The 25418-nt window shown below is 36.8% G+C and overlaps 1 protein-coding gene across 2 annotated transcripts in view; it reads right to left on the bottom strand.

Moving 5' to 3' along the window:
* Nucleotides 1-25418, bottom strand: part of LOC134673241 (serine/threonine-protein phosphatase 2A 56 kDa regulatory subunit delta isoform) — a 126739-nt gene that overhangs the window by 100606 nt on the left and 715 nt on the right. The window lies entirely within an intron of this gene.

The following is a 25418-nucleotide window of genomic DNA, read 5'->3' as shown; positions in this document are numbered from 1 at the left end:
AATACTTTTCCAATTAGAGATTATATCTCCGCAGTTCGCGTTCAAAAGTATTTGTCAAAGTCTACTTTTTCTATATATCAAGAAATATCTAGAGAATAGATACTTTAAGGGGCCCACTGATTACCAGTCCGCCTGCAGTCTCTGGCCTTATCGGGCGACCTGCCGTCCTAAACCAATAACGTCCACAAACATAAGCGATTATTGCCGGCCGGCAATGGTCTGCTGCCACCTCTGCGACTACAGACGAGTCGTCATTTTCCCACCGTACGGCCGCCTGCCGGCAATAGTCTGATATAATTTTGACAGATCCCTACAAATTGACAGTTCGCCGGACGATGTTAGCCTGTCAGTTAACCGCAGCAGGCCACACATTAACAGTTCTATTTCAGATTTTGGACTGACGGCTATTCGGACTACGGCTCGTCGATTCCGGTCAGCGTCGACAGATATCTGCCGGACAGTCCGTGGCCTGCAGGCCAATTTACACACACATTATCAGATAGCCGGCCGGTGGCCTGTTGGCCGTCATCTGTTGTCAGTCGAGAGCCTTCAGTTTCGTGTTTTTCAACTAGTTTAATTTTTTCCTCAAAATGGACTGTCGACGTCAAAGATAATGTTTACACTTTTGGACCTTATTCCTTTGTAATAAGGCAAAAAATGGAAACCTATATTTTACTACTACAGTGAAACCTGGTTACTTGGATAAATGGAAAACCTCAATAGTTGCAACCAAAGCTCTGGCTCTGGTCCTTTGGAACCAAAGGTCCTCTATAATTGAAATTATGAAACTTTTTTAGTTATTTTATTAGTTACATGAAATTTGATTTTGATGTTTTTCTTATGTTTGCCTCCGTAATTGCATAAAGTAGTTACCTACTCTATAATTGTAACAGTTCCATTGTTTGGTCCTATTTATTATTTCTACTAGTAAAATAGGATGTACTTTAAATATTTATTTATTTCATTATTTTATACTTTATTGCACAAAACAAGTTAAAGGTACAAAAGGTGGACTTAATGTTTTAAGTTATTATTTACCAGTCAATTACTGGCCCAACCAGAAACTATTTTACAAGCTTTTATTACCTAACTGACTTTCAAATCTGAGGACGAAGGTTATCAATAGGGAATATTACGCGAAACTCTGCGTAGGGGGCGCCAGACCGTTACAGAAACGAAATACTACCAGAAAAAGGTGACGAAGTGCATTACTATATCTGGTGGTGTACGTAATTTTTTTGTTTGATTTCTTGTAAATTATAAAAATCTAAGGTACTTGCGCCTAATAAGGCCCACTTTAAATTTAATTTTTAATTTTTTTAATTTTTGATATGAACTTCCAATTTTGTCTATGGTAATAACCAAACATGGGCGAGAAATTTTAACTCATTTATTGTTATGTAAGTATGAAATATTGAAATTGAGCAAGCTTTAAAACTGGGCCTTATTAGGTGCAAGTATCTTATTACAAGGTATCAAACAAAAAAATCACTCGTAAACCGCCCAAGTGGACCTAATATTATGTAGTGTTATGTATGGTTTTAAAGAGTAGAATGAATAAAACAAAAACATAACAGTAAAGTATTTTCATTTCTTTCAATTTGGTATACAAAGATAGCACCTAAATAAGAGCCGGTGTAAGTAAAAGTAGGTTGAATCCACCGCTTGCAGCTTCTAACTCCATATCCTTTTTTTGTAATAATAGTCACATAGTAGGAGAATTGCAGGTAGGTAATATCGCCACGCCACGCTCTGTAACGCCGAAACACAGTTTGCTCCAGATATTCTTTTAACTTAAAACGGAATGAATTAATGTTGTCATAATTCGGATCCAACTTGTAGCTGAAGAATTTCAGGCATAGATCTTATCTCTTGTCTAAGCAGGTACTTCGGTTAGGTTAGGTGAGGTATCTCCATACTGGCGCTAGTGTTCCTACCACGTGTCTTTATAGCGTACTTTATAGAATCAAATCGCACAATTTTTGCAGAATGTCAGTCATGAAAAAAATCAGAATTGTGATAGTATGTTTTCGATTTTCTTATAATAGTACATTGTGTATTAAGGTGGATGTCTAGGGATGGGATGCCGATTATCAGCCAAAAGATGGCGTCACTGTGCACGAATTGTGGATTTTCACTATTTCTCCCAAAATACAAAGTTTCATAAGATGTGTTGATATGTGCGAAAACTATAAAAAATACTACATCTAAATCGAGACATGTTCAACTCAACATTGTCTCATTTCGTTATTACCGGAATCCAACTGCAAAATATTGCAATTTCTTGCATTCACGCACACTTACGTACTTAAAGTCACCTTAAAGTCAGTGTCAAATGTCAGCACATTCGTAATGTTACAGTAAAGTAACCTAGAGGGCGCAGCGGATGAAATGTTTATTGTTGAAAAAAGATTGGAAATTAAATAATAAATTCTTGTTTGAGCAACGATTAAGAATTACAACGCATTCAGAAGCAACTAATGTTTTCGACCATCAAATGTCATGTGCTCGTGGCACCCGTAGCCTCTATTTTGAAAAAAATCAGATTGTAGCTAAGATACATGGTTCAAACCCCGACAATGCCAGTTTTTTTTTATTTTATAATTTTAGCATTCTCTTTTGAATTATTTTAAGTGTATGTTATTCTTCGAAACTAAACTTACGTGAGTAAAATATTTTCAGTATTTTAATTATTTTTTAATAATATTATGGGAAGATTTATAAAAGTATTTTTATTTTCCGATTTCAAAGGATATAAATAATGATTAAAATAATTAAAAAAAAGTCATGCATGAGGCTAATTAGGATCGCAGAATAGGTATATAAGAAGTCAACTATCGACGAAGTATAGCTGGTCAAGCAGATCTTGTCAGTAGAAAAAGGCGGCAAATTTGAAAAATGTAGGCGCGAAGGGATATCGTTCATAGAACATTTGAATTTCGCGCCTTTTTAGGGTTCCGTACCCAAAGGGTAAAACGGGACCCTATTACTAAGACTTCGCTGTCCGTCCGTCCGTCTGTCACCAGGCTGTATCTCACGAACCGTGATAGCTAGACAGTTGAAATTTTCACAGATGATGTATTTCTGTTGCCGCTATAACAACAAATACTAAAAACAGAATAAAATAAAGATTTAAATGGGGCTCCCATACAACAAACGTGATTTTTGACCAAAGTTAAGCAACGTCGGGAGTGGTCAGTACTTGGATGGGTGACCGTTTTTTTTTTGCTTTTTTTTTTGTTTTTTTTGCATTATGGTACGGAACCCTTCGTGCGCGAGTCCGACTCGCACTTGCCCGGTTTTTTTACTGACAAGATTTGCTTGACCAGGTATAAAATAAGTTTCCAAAATTTTATTGAAATGATATACCTACATGAAATAATCAAATACAACACATTTACTTAAAATAACTTTTAAAATAAGGCATATAAAATTTCCAAAAAGATGAAACAAAATAAATAAATAAATACAAAAAGAAATGAGTCTTTGTTCGTGGTTTGAACCCTGTCATGCTGTTCAACTTGTTAGACTTATACTCAGTAGCTAAAAGCCACTAGACCATTTGACCATAGTAGACCCGGGCGAAAAATGCCTTCTTATTTAAGTAACCCATTACTGTCAAAAATATCAAGTTTGAATTGATTTGAAATATAATTTTTCATTGTCGAGTTATTGACATCCAAACGTTGCGAGCATGTTGTACTTTAAACCACTTGGCAACGTCGCACGGGGAATTCTTCTGAAAATGTATGTCCTTTTATATTTTGATATTTATGGATATATGAGGATTCTTCTACTTATGTTGCAAATTGATTAAATTATCGAGAGAAAAATGCTAATGCAAAGAAAACAAGAAATATCCGTTTCATTTCTCATGCTATTGATTCGGTTAAATTGTGTTCTAATGTATGGGGAAGACAAACTAATTATAGCCAGCCTTTTATGAATGTAGTATGATACCATAGGGTATGGTGCTTTACGCACACTAGCGTCCCTTCCCCTCCCCCTGACGCAACCCCCCCTTTTTGCATGAAATATGTCCCGGTACACAGTTTTTTACATTTTTTGAGGAAAGAATATATTTTAGGAAAAAAGTGTCAATGAAAGAAATAATCCTTAATAAATTCTTAATAAAAAAGGTCATATTCATTTTTTTTATATCATGCACCTAATTCATGTATTAGCTTGTCAAAATTCGAAATAACATAGTTTTTACTTAGGGTTCGAAACTCATTTATTATACACGGTGTAACATGAGGAAACCGAATAATTTTAACAGCGTATTCCTGATCACATTTAGAGACAAAAATGTCCTATAAACTTTTTTGAAATTCGCCTAGTTTCAGAGTTAATACCAATAAAAAAAAAACAAGTTTCTATTGTTACATCCAATCCGCATTGGGCTAGCGTGGGGACTATAGCCCAAGCCCTCTCGCGCATGAGAGGAGGCCTGTGCTCAGCAGTGGGACGTATATAGGCTGAAATGATGATGATTGTTACATAGTTCAAAACGCCTTTTTGATGGCGATGTTGTTACTATGGGATTTAGTCTAAATATCCTTATTGATATGTCAAAAAGTGACAATTAAGTAACACGTTGCAAAAACTATGTTTACCGAAAAAAAAGTAAAAATCCATGTTAACTGACAAGTTTACCAATAACATTTACTTTTTATGTACATACATATATACTCAAAAAATTAAAAAATTGCGGCCAAGTGCGAGTCGGACTCGCGTTCCAAGGATTCCGTATATTACACAATTTTTAACAATGTATTTTTTATTTTATTTATTTATTTATTTAGATTTTTAATTCAGGGAACAAGGCCCATATTACAAATACCTTACAGACTAACATACATATGTATTTTATAAACTTAAAACTAAACATTATTTATGCGAAACGTGAGTGAAATCTTTAAAAAATCCGTAGGAGTCGGATCAAAAACTGTAATTAAGTCCGACTCACGCTTGACTGTACATTTCTAATAGGTTTTCCTGTCATCATAGACCTATTTTATGTATTTTTTCAAAATTTTAAACCTAGTAGTTTCGGAGATAAAGGGGGAGGGGGGAATAGTCATTTTTTGCCTATTTTCTTGAATAACTTCTAAAGTGTTTATTCGAAAATTATAAAAAATATATATTTGAGATCCTTACAATAAGCTCTTTCATTTGATATGTAACATGATATAGTTTGAAAATTTTTATTTTTTAATTTTTTCATTTACCCCCCAAAAGTGGCCCCCATGTTTAAAATTCATTTGTTTACAAACTTACATATGTGTACCAGATTACAACTTGATTGGTCCAGTAGTTCCGGAGAAAATCGGCTGTGACAGACGGACAGACAGACAGACGCACGAGTGATCCTATAAGGGTTCCGTTTTTTCCTTTTGAAGTACGGAACCCTAAAAACAATAAAAAAAATTGTTTTCGGCGAAATTGACCTAAACTCATACAAACATTTTTTCCTTCTTTTAATTTGACCTCAGAAATAAAATCTTTCGCATTTCTTGAGGACACCTTGTATAATAAGTGTTATAAAATGAATATATAACCTTTTTTACTAAGAATTTAATAAGGAACTATTTCTTTCATTGACACTTTTATCCTAAAATGTATACATGAGGTCAAAAAAAGGAAAAGATGTAATATGTGTTTAGGTCAATTTCGCCAAAAAAAAAATTTTTTTTGGTTTTTTTTTTAATTTTATGAATGAATTTGTATATAAAAATTGTCACTTAAAATGGTTTTTTTTTTCGTAAAACTTAGTTTTTGTAAAGTGTTACTTGTCACTTTTTGACATATCAATAAGGATATTTAGACTAAATCCCATAGTAGCAACATCGCCATCAAAAAGGCGTTTTGAACTATGTAACAATAGAAACTTGTTTTTTTTTTATTGGTATTAACTCTGAAACTAGGCGAATTTCAAAAAAGTTTATAGGACATTTTTGTCTCTAAATGTGATCAGGAATACGCTGCTAAAATTATTCAGTTTCCTCATGTTACACCGTGTATAATAAATGAGTTTCGAACCCTAAGTAAAAACTATGTTATTTCGAATTTTGACAAGCTAATACATGAATTAGGTGCATGATATAAAAAAAATGAATATGACCTTTTTTATTAAGAATTTATTAAGGATTATTTCTTTCATTGACACTTTTTTTCCTAAAATGTATACTTTCCTCAAAAAATGTAAAAAACTGTGAACCGGGACATATTTCATGCAAAAAGGGTGGGTTGCGTCAGGGGGAGGGGAAGGGACGCTAGTGTGCGTAAAGCACCATACCCTAAGGTATCATACTACATTCATAAAAGGCTGGCTATAATTAGTTTTTCAAAAAGCACAATTTGACCGAATATATGAAAGAGGGTCATTGTTGTTGTAAAAGGTGTGCAGGAAATGATACGTTTCTGCACTAGAGCAGTTTAGGTTCCAATTACAAGTACGATTTTATTATTCTTTTTACAATAAGCAATTGAAATTTGGGTATAAATGGATTTGTTATACAATTTCCATTCTGATATTTGACTCCCCATTCCATAAATTACTTTTGGCCAAATTGTTAATTGAAAATACCTACTCTCAAAAATACCTACTCTCAAAAATACCTACTATAAAAATGTATTTAAAAAAACACATGCATTTTACTTTCCTCGTATGCGAAATGAAAAGTAGAGTGTTTTAACTCGGGTGAAAGGCAGCATTTTTGAAAAAAAACCAGGCAAGTGCGAGTCGGACTCGCGCACGAAGGGTTCCGTACTATAATGCAAAAAAAAACAAAAAAAAAAGCAAAAAAAAAACGGTCACCCATCCAAGTACTGACCACTCCCGACGTTGCTTAACTTTGGTCAAAAATCACGTTTGTTGTATGGGAGCCCCATTTAAATCTTTATTTTATTCTGTTTTTAGTATTTGTTGTTATAGCGGCAACAGAAATACATCATCTGTGAAAATTTCAACTGTCTAGCTATCACGGTTCGTGAGATACAGCCTGGTGACAGACAGACGGACGGACAGCGAAGTCTTAGTAATAGGGTCCCGTTTTACCCTTTGGGTACGGAACCCTAAAAGTATCATCTACTAATGTTATTGTTATGCACAAGCAGAAGATATTATAGAATCTTGTTTATTTACAAGAAGATGACATTTTTCTCCACATACCTATAGTAACAGCACCAGTCATGGGACATTTAAGAAGAAATTTGGAGTATTTATGATATTTCCCTTATACATGTAACTGGTCTACCGCTTAGCGTGTTAAAAGATGAAAGTCCTATCCGTCTTTCATGTTTTAGGCGTGTTGTATCAAAGATATTGCAATGAGTTTCCACATACTTAACAAATTAAAACTATGTTTTTTTCTTCTCCAGTCATGGACACCAAAGCTCCAGTAATGGGCCCCCAGTAATGGACGTGGATCCAGTAATGGGCCCCCTATAATGGACATTGCTCTATCAGTATAAAATATTGAAATGGGGTATAAGTTATGGCAAAAAAATCAATTTTTGGTATAAGCTTTTATCGATGAATGTATTTTTCTTTCCACAGCCAATTATTATTGTATTAGATCCATCGAGACAATTCTAATATACCTAACACAATTAGTTAGGGTTTATTTCGATAAAATTCCCATGGCCACCTCCTGTCTCCATCATAAGATCAGGTCGATGTTATCATATATAATATTGCATTATCATCAGATTTGCATACTTAATTACGTACTTACAAAAAAATTCAATTGTATCGGAAATCGAAAAGTGGCTCAAATTCAGTTACCAAAATTTGACCCACACAAACTAACAGGGCAAGTTAAATAAAAGTTTGGAAAAACGATATTAATTTATGCGAAGTCCGAGAATACCTCCTGGTTGACGTATTTCGTAACTACATTTTACTTCTGTATTGTTTAAACATGAAATTATGCCATGGCAAGCATTATAATGTCAATTGTCCCATTATAGGAGGCATACAGTTTTACAGCTCCTATAATGGGATTGGGCCAAATACCACTATTTTTTTTACATCTGTGGAGTCACAACATAGTGTGTTGTATACATTATCTCATGGTAAATGCAATTAACAAAACACATTCTAGTTTTCATCGAGTATTAATTAATTAAAATTTAATAAATTAACTCACCTCTCTTAGCGAAGTTGTTAAGAATTCGTAGTGGTATTTTTTTTCAGTGACACGACAACTTTTGGGTTGACGCCAATTTCTTAAAAAATAACCAAATTTAATGAAACTTTAAATTGAAACAGCTCTAAGACTCATATTTATGATAATATACAGACAGTGTTTATAAACTATTTTTAGATACTTATTTTAGAGGATTTGTGGTTTTTTGTCCCATAACTGGTTCCACGTCCATTATAGGGTCCACTACTATATATATTTTTGAGAAAAATATAGCTAGGTATTTTAGTTTAAAAATCATTGTTACAATAAATATAGGCTTTTCCAGAGAACATTTACCGAAACGAAAGCAGAATTCACAAGGGTTTTCGGTGGACGACCGTAACGCGAATGATTGTTTGGACTGACCTTTCTATAAATATATTAATGTATTTTATTGTGTAATAATCATAATAATTATTAAGTTATATTAAATCTGGGAATGAAATTATATCAGAAAGGAGATTCTTAAATGAGTAGGTATACTCGTAACATGCTTTGTGCATTAAATATACCTCCCTCTATTGAGTGAAAATAAAACAAAATACACAGGTAATCTGTGTTGCGGTTTTAAAGTGCCATCTGTTACACCTTTGACAAATTAAAAATGATTGCTTGTCAAATGAAGTCGCCATGTTAGAATTACACCGATACTATAAGCATCACTCACACAAACAAGCAATGAGGCAAAATTTTACCAATATTCAAAGGCTTTTTTCTTAATAATTTTAATCAAAATCTAGTATTTTTTTACGTTCTGCGAAGACAGAAATATATATACTACCCAAACATTACATATACAAGTGAAGAAACCCTATATAATAGGAGCTAGGGTGCCAAGAAAGTTGTATGAAAATCGAGCAAGGAGAACCACCTTAAGGGCGGGAAATAAGAAATTACGAACGAGTGTCAATTTTAAGCCCGACGCGAAGCGAGGGCTTAAAATGTTCACGAGTTCGGAATTTCTTTACCGCCCGTGGCACACACAATGTTTTTCATCACACTTGTAAGGAAAAAAAGGAGAATTAATAAAAACAAACTTCTGTATAAAACACTTTTCCGCCCTAGGGCGAAAATTTCAATTTCCCGCCCGCAAGCCCTACGTGTAAATAAGTGTTTTTCATCACACTTGCTCGGAAAAGATTTTTTCCGCCCTAGGGCGAAAATTTCAATTTCCCGCCCGCAAGCCCTACGTGTAAATACATCTTTTCCGAGCAAGTGTGATGAAAAGGTATTTTTCATAGCTAGTCTTTTCATTGCTAGCTGCCGTGAACGCCAACGATGGTATACCTCCCGGCGTTATCTTGAGAACTATTAAAATTTTAACCAGTGTTTTAGGTACCTAATATTGGGAGGCTAATTTCCCTATTTGAATCTTTGAATGCTTGCTCCTTTTTTTCTCGGTTACACTTCCAGCAATCAATAATCATGTCTGTATTTTCGAATATATAAGCCACGCAAATACAATATGTCACATTTAAAATTAATAGAGAAAAAATAAGGTTTATGTTATAATTCTCTTTACGACATTTATTTTTGACTGACAGTAAACAACAGTTGCGAGGTAACAACATGATAAATAAAGAAAAGTCTTGACAAACTAGATACATGCAACCTTCGCATTGTTGTATTCAGGCCTTAAAATTGTATAAATTTTATACTGACATCTGGTGACGTAGTTTGCACATTCGGAATAATTTTATTTCAATTTGACAGAAGCCCTACCGTATTTAAGATTAATAAGGTCTACTGGCCGTAAATTGTGTATGAAATTACAAGCAAATATCAGCCTCAAAGAATTAAGTATTGGATCCGTGATGTTCGAAGACAAAAAGTCGTATGCTTATATTGCTTATTAGGGACTATGAACTCTTAAGTATTAGGAATAAAATAGAATTTACTAATGCTGTAACGTGTGTCGATCGCCGGCCGGCTACCTCATGATGTGTGTTTGACTGGACTCGAGGCCACGGACTGTCCGGCGGATATCTGTCGGTGCTGACTGGAATCGTCAGGCGGCCACACACGATCAGTTCGTGTAAGTCGTCAGGCCGAAAACTGACAGAAAACTGTTAGTGTGTGGCCTTTTGCGGTCAACTGACAGGCTGATATCGTCCGGCGGACTGGTAATCAGTGGGCCCCTTTAGAAGCGTAGTTCGATGCGCTACTTTTTATAACGATTGTACTCTTGATTCTCCTGAATATCTAGCTCGAGATTGTATGTACAGTATCAAACCTTAAATTGGCGGAATCCGCATAAAACAAACTTTTATATTATAACTATGGCAAACTGCAGATTTTCAGAATTCTCCTTGTTATTACAAACTTATTCTCTTATCCAAATAAACCTTTAATAATGTAAATGAATAAACATTTCAGTGAATCATTGTAGATACAGGCATCATAATATTTTATTATAGTTGTTCAAGGCAGATATAGAAATCTAGATAGCAGCTAAATGCAATTCAATGGCAACCTACCAATTAAATAAACCAGTGATGCTGTGCAATTATTGTGAACACAGTTGACTGGTTTTGCTATTTATACCAGAAGATATTGCTAAATCTAATTGCAATTTCCACTGATTTTGTTTTGAGTTTACACCAGATCTATTATTATAATAGATTTCAACTTTTTCACGCGACGCGACTGACATTCTTGGTCTAGGACGCACTGACAGAAAGAGATGGACGGGTTTAGATTCTAGTCGCATCTCAAAGCCAGACGAAATTGGGTATTTTGTATTCAAGAACGTTAGTAAAAGGTTCTAGACTATCTTAAAGCTAATGAGACACTCTAATGGACACTATATACTTATGTCTCTTTGAGCAATTTGCATTTTCTAGTTTATTTTATAGGTAGATGTTAGATAGGCTACTTATTAACTGTAGATGACAATTAAACTAGTGAATCTATCGCGCGAATACTCTAGGTTTTTTTCGCCTAGCTGTGTCCATCAGCGTAGTGTTTGTGCCTTACGCATTGTCTTTTCAATGTCGACGACGCAACTAGATGAAATAAATAAACCGGCTAAGTGCAAGTCGGACTCGCGCACGAAGGGTTCTGTACCATTACGCAAAAAACGGCAAAAATATCACGTTGGTTGTATGGAAGTCCCCACTTAGATAAATGTTTATTCTATTCTGTTTTTAGTATTTCTTGTTAAGCCGTCTTGTTAAGCGATATGGAGACGAGGCTTTATAGCGGCAACAGAAATACACTATCTCCAAAGATGTCTAGGCATAGTAGGCATACGTATCACGGCAGTTAAGTACAAGGATAAATAATTAAATATCAACGCTACGACAATAGAGGTAAACAAATAAACAATGCAACATAATAATGCTTGGAACTTAAGCTACGTCGTCGTATTTCCTTAGGGAACTAGGGAACTTGATCCTATCCAGAAGCCTTTGCTAGTTAACCTACTTCCCCAGTTAGCTCAATCAGTACAAAAACTTATACAGGCTTCCGTGTTTAGTGCATCAAATGAAACCAATGATGACCTTAAGAGCTACTGATATGACCCCCCCTGTATTCATTATCTTGCCCTTTTCCCATTCACTTGGGGTCGGCGCAGCATGTCTTTCTCTTCCATACCTCTCTGTCACCCGTCATCTCATCATTCACTTATGCGTTCTTTTCATATCATCTCTCACACAGTCCATCCACCTTTTCCTCGGGTTTCCTTTCCTCATACTTCCCTCCACATTTCGTAATACCTTTCTCGTCACATGACTTTCATCCCTGTTCAGCGAAAATTTATCTCTAAATCATCGATTTTCTCTTTTTGGTGAATCGTGCTAAGTCTAATTTTGTACTTAACGATGATTTTCTAGCTTTAAGAGCGTTTTCAGATTGTCCGATCCGATATCAGATGTTGGATGACCTTTGGAGAAAAACAGCTGCTATGACAAAGTCAATCAATCCCCAATCAAGTCCCTTTATTTTTGTATAAAAAATATATAAAGGCACTTTTTGACTTTTTGCTTCTTTCTAGTATCCGACATCCGATAACGGACAAATGAAAACGCTCTAAGGGTCCTTATTCATATAGGCTTTCGTTTGATGTCTATTGAAAGCGACACCAGTATAATAGAGCTTTCTTTATTTCTTGGTCCTTGACGTAATTTGAATTTTAATGTCGTAAATTCAGAGATTCTTTTGTTTACGATGTTCGCCCACGAGTTTAAACGAATAAGTATACAGTAAGGAGACGAAATGGCTCAGCATTTTCAACTAGGAATTTATGGCACCAACTGCGATCAATCAGAAGTTAGAACATAACCATTATAACAAACCGATAAGAGGAAATTTTACGAGAAACTTAAATTATTGTTATGACGCATTAAATATTTAAAGACTCTGAAGTTCTCATAACACTAGTAAAAATGAAATGTTTGAAGTTTTGAATTTCAGATGGTGATAACGTTTTGAGTAAGTATGTGGAGTTTTCATTCTTTATTAGGGAGTCTGTTAATAGTTATTTGTTTTACGAGGGAGCAAAGTTGTTGTTAAATCTCTCGAGCCATTATTTTAATACCCGAACAAGCGAAAGTTTCTAAAACCACGAGCGAGAGCTTGCGAGTAATTTGTTAAGAGGAATCTTGAGCGTTGCGAGGGTTTCAAGGCACGAGGGTTAAACTTGCTTTGTAATTAAAGAAAATAAAGAAAATATATTTATTTACGTCAGCCAACCAGTTAATGGTTGGCTGACGTAAATAAATATATTTTCTTTATTTTCTTTCTTTCTAAACACACAATTTTTCACTATAATAACGCGAGGAAAATTGTTCTACTAACTCTAAAACATTACAAATCAAAACCAAATGAATACAATTCAAATTAAATATTTATCATTTAAAATCATAATTTAAAAGTCAATTCTACCAGTTAACATGAGAAAACAACTCAAAATTTGCTTCAACCCACTTTGCCCCTCTTGTGGATAAAATGCAATTGTCCCATCAGTTATTGAAGAATAAAAGGAGCCTTTAACTTGGTAAAAAATATTATATTAGCCAGCGAGAATATCTAATTAAAGGGAATATTAAGTATCCTGTCGAGAATTAGACGACATGACAGCAAAAATTAACGGCCGCAACACTTAAACCAGAAGCATACACATTTTATTATGATCTTGCGCTATACTTGGAAGGCCAATTGTGAAGTTTGCACATATTTAAGCTGTCAGCGTTAGAGCAAGCACCAATATTTACAACGGACATGACATCATTCAACGAGGCTCTTCCAAATTTAAATTGTGATGTAAACTTTTCGCACAGCTGAGATTACAAACTGATGGTTCAAGACAGACATTTTTTAGGGAAATATTGGTTTATTTCATTGATAACACAAAATGTATTGACCTAAATACTTTACATGCTCTCGAGAGCAAAATACTAAAGTCCGTCTACGTAAGCTAAGCTACTGCACCGACTTTGTCAGTGTGGAAGAGTCATTATAAACGACATTATGTGACGTTATCTATGAAAAGGGACCTTATTGTCGCTGGCGCTTATGCCATTACTAACAATGCTCCGGTATTAATACAATGCCGCGCGACGCTGTGAGGCGTAAGCGCCATCGACAAAAAGGTCCATTTTCATAGATTATGCCCCATATTTTCATAGAAATTGGACGTTTACGATGACAATCCACACTTTGTTATTGCAAAGCCCGTGTAAACTTAGCTACGTCCGACACTATAAGAAAAGTATACTGTTCTACGCTCGTTCACATTATATTGACTCACATTCCAGTGCTCTGTGGTTTGGCTAAAGTTTATGTAGTGTCAAATAAAAAGAAGAGAATATACGATTCTTGGTTATTCGATTATATGCAGGAACCCGCGTATAAGCGCATAAATTCATCAAAGTCAACATAAATCCAACGGGATTTATTCCCGTCCCGAATCGTCGCACACGTGGCTCTTCTAAAATTTCTAGACCTGCTAGTGTATTCCTAACTAGCGACTCGCCCCGGTTTCACACGGGTTCCACGAAACCTTGACAAATTATACAGCTAAACCTTCCTCAAGAATAACTCCATTGATAGGTGAAAACCGCTCAGTAGTTTTTGAGTTTATCGCGAACATACATACACACAAACAGACAGATGCGGGGGGGGTCTTTGTTTTATAAAGTGTAGTGATGATCTGATGATCGAGCGAGTAGACCGAATCAGTCATACGTGACCTAGAGATGCAAACACAGGTGAGAAAATTGAAGAAACGTCACGTTTGACACTGACATATCTAATCTCGTTTCTAGATCTATTAACTGACGTATCTTAAAGTTCGAATCGGGACGCTAGTACGTTTTAAAATGAGAGCGTAAAGGTTCCGTCACACAGCCGCGTTTCCCGGGCGGCGCCCCGCTCACGCCCCGCCCGGAAAAGGCGCCTGTGTGACGGAACCTTTAATTCGATTGTATGGCAGCGTCTTGGTTCGTGTGACTCTTAAGAATGCTTTTTTGTACACTTTGTCGCGAGTCGTGAGGTGTACGTCACTAGTACTGTATAAATGTAAGCGATTGGAATGTGACACTGCGCGTACCGGTCCACGCCCACTTTAGGCGGGGGGCAAACGGAGTATTTATAGACTTGTTTATGTTTGGAAAGTGCAATGTGGCTGCTCTGCGGGGTAGCTGGCGAACTGACACCTTTATTGAGATGCGAAGGTTGAAATGTTCCACGTGCGATTCTACTGGTGTAAATAAATTAACCCCTCAAATTTCCCCTTAAAATAAATAATTTTGACTTAATGTGTCAGTGGTAGTAGTTGTTATAACTGTTCCAAATTGTTGGTATAGGTACCTACGTCAAACGGTCTCCGAGAAAAACTATTTTAGCCCATTTTCAAGATGTTTTCATTCACATTCTCAACAAAGTTTTGTACGGAACACTAAATAATATTACGGTGGTTTTTGTACTAAATATTTGCCGACTAAGTTTTCTAAGATTTATTATCTGCAACCAGGCCACACAGAGGTATATTCCCCGATTTAAAAACAATAAACTTCTAAATACCGCGCGGAACAACAAAGAATTATAAATGTTTTAACGAAGAATTATACAATACTTTCAATTTTAAACATTTCACAAATAGCGATATTCCATTTAAGGCGCTCTTATATTGGAGTTTTACGTTTCCGAGGGGGTGAAGCAGACGAGTGGTAGAACAGGCGGGCGGGCGCCCCGCGCGCCCCGCCGCACCATTCTCGCGCAGCACGTCTACGTCCTTATTCTGGCGCCATCGGTATTCTGAATATTCTGATTTGTCAGTTCCGGGATTTTTTCCGGCAATTAATATCGAATAAGGTTTATTAGCAAATTCGTATTTTAATGAGTATTTAATGAAATTATATACAATATGAGAGTATACCCCGACAAACTAAGAAACTAATCAAATTATACCCAATTATTATGAGGCAGAAATTAGTACTTACTTACCTTAAAAATATAATAGAGTTAGACCAAGAAAATTCTGCAACGATTTTGATTGCACACGCAGTGCAAGTGTTATTTTGAACGACAAACCTTTATGAAATTATGATTAACACTTGCACTGCGTGTGCAATCAAAATCGTCGTAGACTTGGTCTAATTCCAGAAGTCAATTTCGGGCAAGTAGGTATTGAAAATAAGGAAGAATACTGTAGTTCGTTTTTTTAGCATTAGACAGTACTTGAAAGAAGGTAAGCGATCTTGACATGTCTTTTGAATAGCGCTTTTTAAAAATCAGTAACTATTACTTATGAAAGCTTATTTTATATATTAGGACTTTTATTTTATATAAAATCAATCAACATTTGCATGATGTGTCGCATCCCCGTAGCTGCAGGCGTCCATAGGCTATGGTGAATGCGGGTCGTATGCTTGCTTGCCACCAGTGTGGTATATAAAAACAGCATTTTTTGGAATAAATTTCCATATAGCACGGTACGGACTTGGCGGAAATAAGGTAGAAGTACCAGTGCTCAACGCTGCACTAGTATTCGACACGGGCACTTTATGTCAAAGTGACAAGAATTAAATTTGAATACAGAAAGATCGTCGCCGTTCAAATTTAACCTATATTACTTTGACATAAAGTATAGTGTGTAGCTTTCAATTAGAGCTCAACGGCTAATCCTATTGTCTATTGTTAAGTAACGCTACGTCTTACGTAGGCGAACAACGCGCGAACGCGGCGCGGCGCGGCGCGGCGAAATCAATCCTTTGATGCCCATAGAAGTGTCCTACGTTAGCGATCTCGTTGCGAACGCGGTGCGGCGCGATTTGCACGCGAATGTCAGGCGGCGCGGCACGGCGCGGCGCGGCGGCGGCCGCTTTCGCCGCGCCGCGCCGCGCCGCGTTCGCGCGTTGTTCGCCTACGTAAGACGTAGCGTAAAACCGCACGTGCTACTTACCTGCAAAAAAGGGTCTTAATTATTTTATTTGGCACCTGAGCGCGGGCTAAGCCAACGCTAAAAAAACCAGTGTAGGTGCGCTCTCCGATAACGCGCCTTTGTTACGCATCTCGATGACACATTTTAAACTGATTCTGTAGCGTTCGACTAGCCGGCATTCAGTAACTGAAGTACGTATTTTTTATGCAGGTAGTGGGATAAGGGCAGGGGAAAGAAGAAGGTTGTAGCACGTGGCATTAGCGGTTTTACTTAACAAAAGGATTAGCCGTCGAGTTCTATTTGAAAGCTACACACTATACCCATGTCGAATACTAGTGCAGCGTCGAGCACTAGTACTTCTACCTTACCCAATCATCATTCATCATTCTGTTGCCCTTGTCCCATTCACTTGGGGTCGGCGCAGCATGTCTTTCACTTCCACACCTCTCTGTCGCCCGTCATTTCATCATTCACTTGCATTCGTTTCATATCATCTCTCACACAGTCCATCCATCTTTTCCTCGGTTTTCCTTTCCTCGTACTTCCCTCCACATTCATTCGTAATACCTTTCTCGTCACATGACTTTCATCCCTCCGCATCACATGGCCGTACCACGCTAGGCGATTTGCCCTTACTTTTTCTGTTATGGGTGCAACTTTCAGGCTTCCTCTTATATATTCATTCCTAATCCTATCCATTCTCGTCACGCCACACATCCATCTCATCATTCTCATCTCCGCTACATGCAATCTACCTTACCCAATATTAAGCAGAAAACCATTTTAGGCATTTTTCGACCACTTCCCTTAAAACGCATGTAGGTAACTCGGAAACTAAAAGCGGTGAAATGATGGTGGTAACCATACACTAAACACTCCCACATATGTATTTGAAATCCGTACACATATGTTTAAAAATGATTAAATTTGATTAATTTAATAGCCTTTAATAAAATATGTTTACACAATTTATCAATCGTGACTGAATTCCGGATTGGTTAGATGGGTGTGTGCCTTTGCTTCCCAACTTGTTATAAAATGACAATATGATGGGCGAATGTCTGAAATGTCACAGTAATTAAGAATCATTTTGCTTTTCTTCGTAAGCATGTTGAAAAACATTGTGTGTATAACATTATTTGCATATTTATACAGTGATTACCCATTTTATGAAACGTCCACTAAACTAGCATAGGTCCGACGCTGGCAGTGGCCACGGGCGTACTGGCGCGGGGAATGGGCGCAAGGTATTGCCGCGTAGGGTGTAATTTAGTAGGCAAAAGTTGAATTCATAAAATTATGAATGAAAAGATTAACGTATCGATAAAAGGACCAGCAATAACGAAGATTTACTTAAAAGCTATCGGATGAGGTAAGTTTCATATCCATTTTCGTCGTAGTACTTCTAAAATATGGATCAAAAGACAGCTTTAAGCATGTTTTCAACTTAAGATTCTATCGAGAAAATAATGAGCCGTTGTGTTTCTGACAAGCAATAACGTAGTTCAAGGACTAAAGTTATACATACTAGAAAATAAAGCATGAAATCCTTGTAAAAGTCTGTAAATATGTTTACAAAAAAGCGCATTTTACTACACACCGCGCCTTAATAAAAAAACAACCCTTAACAACTGAAATGCCTCGGGACAAATATAATTGCTACATCGATTCGAAAAAAAATTGCACTCGTTAATTGCTATTGCTCGTCAATATAAGCTTCATTTAATTGAATTGTGTGGGAGTAGACGCCCATACACAATTTACAGGATAGATACAACCCTTGAGAAGATCATGTTATTTTAGATATAAATATTAAGCTGCTGAATCGAGTAAATAAATACCATTATTTGTTACAAAATAAAAGGTCACGTAAATTGCCACCGACGCAGTATATAAATTTAGAGTTTATTCTCAAATCTCTACACGTAATAATTTTATACTTTTACGAAAAAATGCCTGAATCACTTTTTATGCTGGCTGTATAACACTTCAACCAGCCAACCCCATTAAGTACTAGGCACAAACGACCTAATGGCCTGGATGTCGCAAACCGCGTGTTTTTAATCTTTCATGCAGTTTTTTAAATAGTTTCAGGCATACTTACAATCCTGAATGCGAGCGATGCAAGGTGATTACGTCATTGAAAGCGAATGCCAACTATGTGACGTCAGGCGTCTATCGATTCGAGTCAACAAGTAACATGCAATTTGCCAGAACTACATATGCGGAATATTTTGACAAGTGTTTGATTAGAACTTAGTTTGAACGTCAGAGCCTGCATGAACCTTAAAACCAATGCGATAAAGCAGCTTTTTAAACGATGTCGTTGCTTTGCCACGCGCTCAAAACGGGAGCTGACCGCTCGCACAAAAGAAAATCATTATAAAAAAATCATACTATACCTATTTGAGATCATCCACCTAAAGGCAAGTCCAAATTCTGCATTGAGAGAGAAGTAGTTTTTGAGACTTCATAAAGTTATTTAGACCCTACCAATTAGGTATTAACTTGAATTATAGAGCTAGAGTATTTTTATTTTTGGAATTCCGCCCCTTGGGGAAAATAGGGAAGGAGACGAGGTGACACTGATTAAACTGACACAAACACAACTAATAGTAGATACATACACATGTAGTAGTGCCAGTTTGTTCTGGGAACTCGGCCGGAAGTGCAGCTCTGTGTACCATAGTATATATAGATTGGATGGAATTAGTGTCACTACTATAGTTCCCTCTATGTAACCAGCTAGGGTTATCACTCAAGATGTAAAATTCTAAATCCTGATAGAATTCCAGAGATGTCATACAACACCCTCTTTTAAGAATAAGGCGCTAATAGGATTAAACTAACATCTGGTCATTAAACTAGGACTTATTAAATATTTTTTTTGTTGCCAAGTATTTCAATAGTATGTGATTAGTACAACGTGTATACAGCTTCAATGCATTTCTATGTCTTTGACTTCCAAACTTCTTCTCTTTGTTTTGAATGTGAGTTGCATATAACAACTTTAAACCAACTCACACTGGAATTCGGTCCTCAGGCTTAAAACACTTTTTTTGCTAACCAAAATTTTTGGGTAATCATGGGGCTGTTACGAACTAACTTCGAAGATAATCTGTCTCCATCTCCATTGCTCATGTAGTGAGAGAAGCAGATAACTAAATTCTTTAATCAGAAAGTCTGGCAACCCAGGCCACATCCCTTAACCTACAAAGAGAGCAGACGAGAAACGCGTCAGAGTGGAAACTAGCCGACACGTGTTAATTGGAATCCTTATTTGAGGAATCGATCGCGCACACGAGCTTCCTAGAATAGACTAGTGTTGGCAGAGCTGTGCAATATAATAGGTTACTTTTTAATTTGTTTTTTTTTTTCACTGTAGACCTATTGATTCTAGCAGCCATACCTTATGAAAGAGACACCAGAGGCCAGAGAGACTAGGAAAGCTCGATTATTCGATAATATTTTATTAGATTTTGCTTACAAGATACCGCAATCTTATTGGGGTCAAAATTGTCGTCGTTTTCTCGTTTCTAACCACTCTGTGACGCTTCTATTTTTGTCGTTTATCAAATAAATAAAATAAAAAGTTGAGTGCTATTGCACGTCTTTCTAGCTATAGCTTATAATTCTAGTGAGAAAAATTAAAAACAAAATTTCACCCCATACAAAAAGCTCGACTCCCTCACATTTCTTAGGGACAAAAAACAAGACAACGAAAAGAATTTCGACCCATTTATCTGGGAATAAAAATGACGACAGCTAATTTAATTCCTGGGCAGTCCGAATAATAATAACGACGAAGCCTTGCGAATAAATCATAAGTTAACATAATTAACTACGTAAGGATTGCATTTGCCTTACACTTGGACGTCCAGTGATGGAAATTGGAAGGTAGTCTACCTTCATACAATTTCTGTGCATTCTCCAAAATCAGGTTGTAGTTGTATTATTGTATTTGCTTTGGCTTTGCTTCGGCTTATCTGCTAATAATACTAATTTAGGCGAACACTCTAAGTTTCCGTAACTTCAAATAAATGACACTAAACCATAATAAAACTGTATCTTCGCGGAACCTACGTTTTCATTAACGCAAGTTAAAAAAAAAATGTAAAGCTGATTACTTTTTAAATTAAAAATTGTATTCGATATTTCATTTCCGATTGGTCCCTTCCACGTCATGAAATAAAATCTCTCGACACGACAACACAAGAGCAGCTACCCCATTCTATCGGTTGACAATACGACACCTCACTAATTGATATTAGATTAATACATTGTAGCTATAATTGCCAATTAATATCTTACGAAGTAAATGGCGTGGGCCACCGCTATAAATAGTTTCCCTGACAAGTTAAGTGTCTGCAAGTTCGGTGAGGTCCTGTCTGACCCCTATAACTCTGAAGCCTCTCAGGACTACACGTATTTGGGTTAATCAAATTTGAAGGGCGCTAGTTGTTATGGTAACGTCCTCTAGTATCTTAAGGTACGTATAATTGTAATGAAACAATTTAGGTTATAATTACAATTTAGGTAAGCTCGCACTAGTAAGGACAGAAACTATGAGAACAGAACACCTGAGCCATACATACCATCGCCCACACCGTTAACTGTACATCGGTGGACCTTATGCCTTTTGTAATAAGGTCCACCGAGAGTGTTGCTATTTGTACATATCGTCGTGGAATGTATTGGGTCCCATACATTCCACGACTCTTCTCTTTCCGCACAAACTATAATATGGACGCGTCGCCAACAACTCAGTTTGCAAGCTGAACTGACATTCTGTCATATGAATGTCACTCCTAATAACTGTCATGTGTGCGACCACGTGTTGACGTTAACAATGCGCTTGGAGTATGCAAATCGTTAGCAGGTCACTGTCTCGAGTTACATATGCTTGTTTACAAACGAGTTGTTATGAAAGTAGGAAGAGATCAGGCAGAACTGGAGCATTCTTTGGAAACAATAATTCAAGATAAAAAAATACCAAAACGGAGTGAAAGAAAAACTTAACGGATATTTTATAGCCCAATGCTAAGCATTGTCCTCTCTTACGCCAAAGATTACAATACCGGTCTTGAGCTAATTTCATCCAGGAGAGACGCTCTTTCGAATGACATCCAACGATGCTTACGAACGATCTAAGCCATTATGTGAGCCGAATGACTGTCGAATATAGACCTCTCCCAAAGACTTCCACACGACTGGTCGTGCGAAGCTCTTTTCCAACGGTTCCACGCCATCTTCAAGAGATTATCAAGAGAGAGTGATCAGGCACCTTCTGGGCGAGCTTGCTCCATCGTATGCCACGTCTACGCCTCGGCTAGTCTGTGGCGATGTATGAATAAGCCCAGTTATAATTTTAAAAAGTTATCGGTCCACCTTGTTGGAGGCTTTCTCTTACTGCGTTCTACGATCTCGTCGCCATTCCAGAACAGTTTTTAAACAAACAAAACTACATTGAGGAAATTCGCTGTGTAAACATTTTGTATGTCAACGATCAAATAGGAATGCTAGCGCTAAATGTAGTGTCTTTAGAATGGACATTTTTGCAGTACTCTTGTTGCTAAAATGTTTGGAATTCTACATAAATAATAACAAGCCTAGCCGGTTGTAACAGAACGCACGAGTGCAGCAATGATAGTGAAAGTTAATCAGGGGTATCGCGATAACACTGACAGGTCGGTGCAGCTATTTAAATACAAAATGTATTTTTATTTTATCAAATGACAGCGCATCTGTTCAATATTTAACAAATGTAAGCAAGTAACATGTATTATTATTTTTTTTCTCCTGCCACCCCGGGGGGGAAACGGACTTTCGGGGGAGGTGTAATGTAGTAAACAACTACATTTAGTGTTTAACAGTAACTTCATGGATTGCTGCGACATAATGCATATTGCTTGTATCAGCGATAAAATACATGTATATATACGCATCAGCGAATAGAATAAATGGAATTATTATACTAGACACCGAGCCTATCACTTCTAACCCTCTCCAGTCACCCTCCAATGTGCATGTTGTGTGTACGCCACTCCGCTGGCTTGGTCACCTGGGGAGGATCGTGCTGTGAGAAGAGCGTATGTGGGGCACCCGGGGGGAAAACGTCCGTCTGGGCGCCCCAGATACCGCTGGAATGACGAAGCCCAAAAAGACCTGTCCGCCCTCGGGATTAATAAGTAAATACTAATAGTAAATAGGTAGCATTGGATTTACGCAATGGGGCGCGACGGGACTACCAAAACGCTACACAAGCACGCATTTTCACTAATATATCAGACGAAGTGGCCCAATAATATAATATTAGAAGGCACCTTGAAGCCTGGAAGAGTGCCTAGATGAGGTTAGACATAAGATTTTGGATTCTACGGGTAAGGATCATGATTCAATACACTACACTTATAAAACTTCAAAAGACCTCAATGCAGTCTGTAATTTTTAGGACTAAGTAAGTATTCCTAACTAAACACACTTTCTCTTACAATTAAATAGATGAGTGGACCCCAAGAGCCTTCAGGTTGCAACCAGGTTAGCAATGAGATAAGAACTGAGATGATAATTTCGTTTCTAGAGGTCATAGTACTCATAGTTTAACAATTACACCTACACGTTCAATAGAGCTTAATGCAGTCATGTTACACCAAACAACACACCTACACTTCACATTTACACACACATCCAATTAAATTCAAAAATTCTAATATAGAACTGCGAATGTTTCGCATACCGCAAACGCGTGCGTTTTCGCAAAACTGCGTAACGTACACTACGGAGAAATCATTGATGGTGCCAAATCTCTGTGTTTACATACTCTAAACAATAATACTTGGGTAAACTGTGAAGTGGTTAAACTAATATATATGCTATGTTGTTGGCAGTAGGTTTGAATTTGCATGACACGGAGTGTAATGCCAGATAAGTATATCATTTGGTATAATGTGCTTGAATGCATATGATTATTCTGAACAATAATATCGCTATCACTTGAGCAAGTATTTGTAACAATGTAGACCTTGAATGAAAACATGTATCAATGAATTTGGAATGCTTTTAAAAACTTTTAATGGTTTTGTACTTTTCAACCAAAATATATACTTTATTTGAATAGTCATTAAACAAAACAACAGTGTAACTGGATGATTCCTAGAGCCTTGAGATAGAATTCATCATCATATCAGCCAAAATAATGTTATATCTTCCTAAGGCCCAAGGTCCTACCTATAGTACTTATTCAGTTCACTGAAATTTAAATCGTATTCAATTGGAACATAGTTGCTTTTGTTTTGTTTCGTTCAGTTGTTGAACAACGCAAAATCAACTCTATTTCCTACATTGTAGGTTCAAATTTCTGTGGCAAATTTTGCATTTTTCATTGGTATGGCTGGGCCTTAGGAGGCTATTTCCATTTACTATAAGATTTGTGACATAACATAGGTAATGTCTTACATAAAGAAATTGTAACATTTAGGTTGACTTCATTTAGAAGATGTAGGTCAATTATTCTGTATGGCATGAGCTCCGGACATGGACATGAGGTGTACTTGTCGAGAGAACTGTGTGCACCAGTGGGCAATAACTGAAGATCTATTTATTACTTACTACCGTGGCGCAGCGACCCGAAGTGGATCTTGGCCTCTGACACTAAGGAATGCCATGCTTCTCTGTCTAGCGCCATTTCTGTCCAATCGACGGCACCAAGCTCATTCAGATCTTTCACGACCTCATCGCACCAGCGATACCTAGGATGCCCAACCGGTCGTCGACCGAAAATCTATTTTATCACTTTGTCATATCAAGCCCTGGATGAAGCAGTGAATTTTTCCAATTAAAAAAAGACTGAAGATTGTCTTGGACATAAACAGGAGCGTATTTACCCTAGGGCCATCTGGGCCATGGCCCGGGGTGCCAACCCCCCCTATACATATACCGCCCCTGGCAGATTGCATTTTGTTTTTCTTCCTTTACTTCTGGGGACTTGGGAAGGGCCTGGGGCACCAAATTTTCAATATATGCCCTTGGCATAAACAGTTCTAATTTAAGGTTAATCCCATTGCTGCAGCTGTTAGTTTAAGTGGCATTTAGAAGTATCTAAGACTGGCATTTAGAGGCCTTTAAAGGTAGAGGATTAAAATATTATTACTGCAGAGAAATGTAAGCCAGTTTAGAGGTTCATTGATCAATGATTTTATCAATATTTGTAGAATGGACATAATAAAATGCAAAATTGAACCTTATGTTTGTTGCTGGGGGTCTACTGGGAGGTTATCAGTTATTGATAACCTATTTTGCCTAATCTTACGACTATATTATTATAGCAGTAATCTGGCTATTTTCTTAACCTCCTGACATTCGGAAGCAGTTGTACTGTTTTTGAATTCGGAACTCTTAGTTACTCTATAAAAGTTCAGAATAAATAATAGATTATGTACAAAATTATGTCTACATTTGAAATTTGAATTCAGGAGTATAAATATATATGTGGAAACTCTTAACTAAATCAGTCCGTTCATTGTGTGTGGCCTTACATTATAAGTACTTGAATTGATTTGCTACATTTACACATTATTTCATGCTTATAAACGCTATAGTAACCAAGCCTAAAAAAACGACTGTGTGACTAAAATAATACCCCTAAAACAAAATCCTTATAAGTTTTCTATCAGTTTTATAGCCTCAAAAGAGTGTGAAATGAGCTAAAACTTTCTAGGTTAATCAAATCAAAAGGAAACCAGATTTGAAAAGTTGATTTGAGTTATGCTAATGATACAAACTCACTAGTAAATATCTCCATTAGTTCATACTGATTCTCACAAACAACAGGAAACTCTGAC

Source organism: Cydia fagiglandana, chromosome 18 (assembly GCF_963556715.1).
Source record: "Cydia fagiglandana chromosome 18, ilCydFagi1.1, whole genome shotgun sequence".
NCBI classification, from domain to species: domain Eukaryota; kingdom Metazoa; phylum Arthropoda; class Insecta; order Lepidoptera; family Tortricidae; genus Cydia; species Cydia fagiglandana.
Note: the sequence above shows the minus strand (reverse complement) of the source record. Positions and strands in the feature narration are given on the sequence as shown.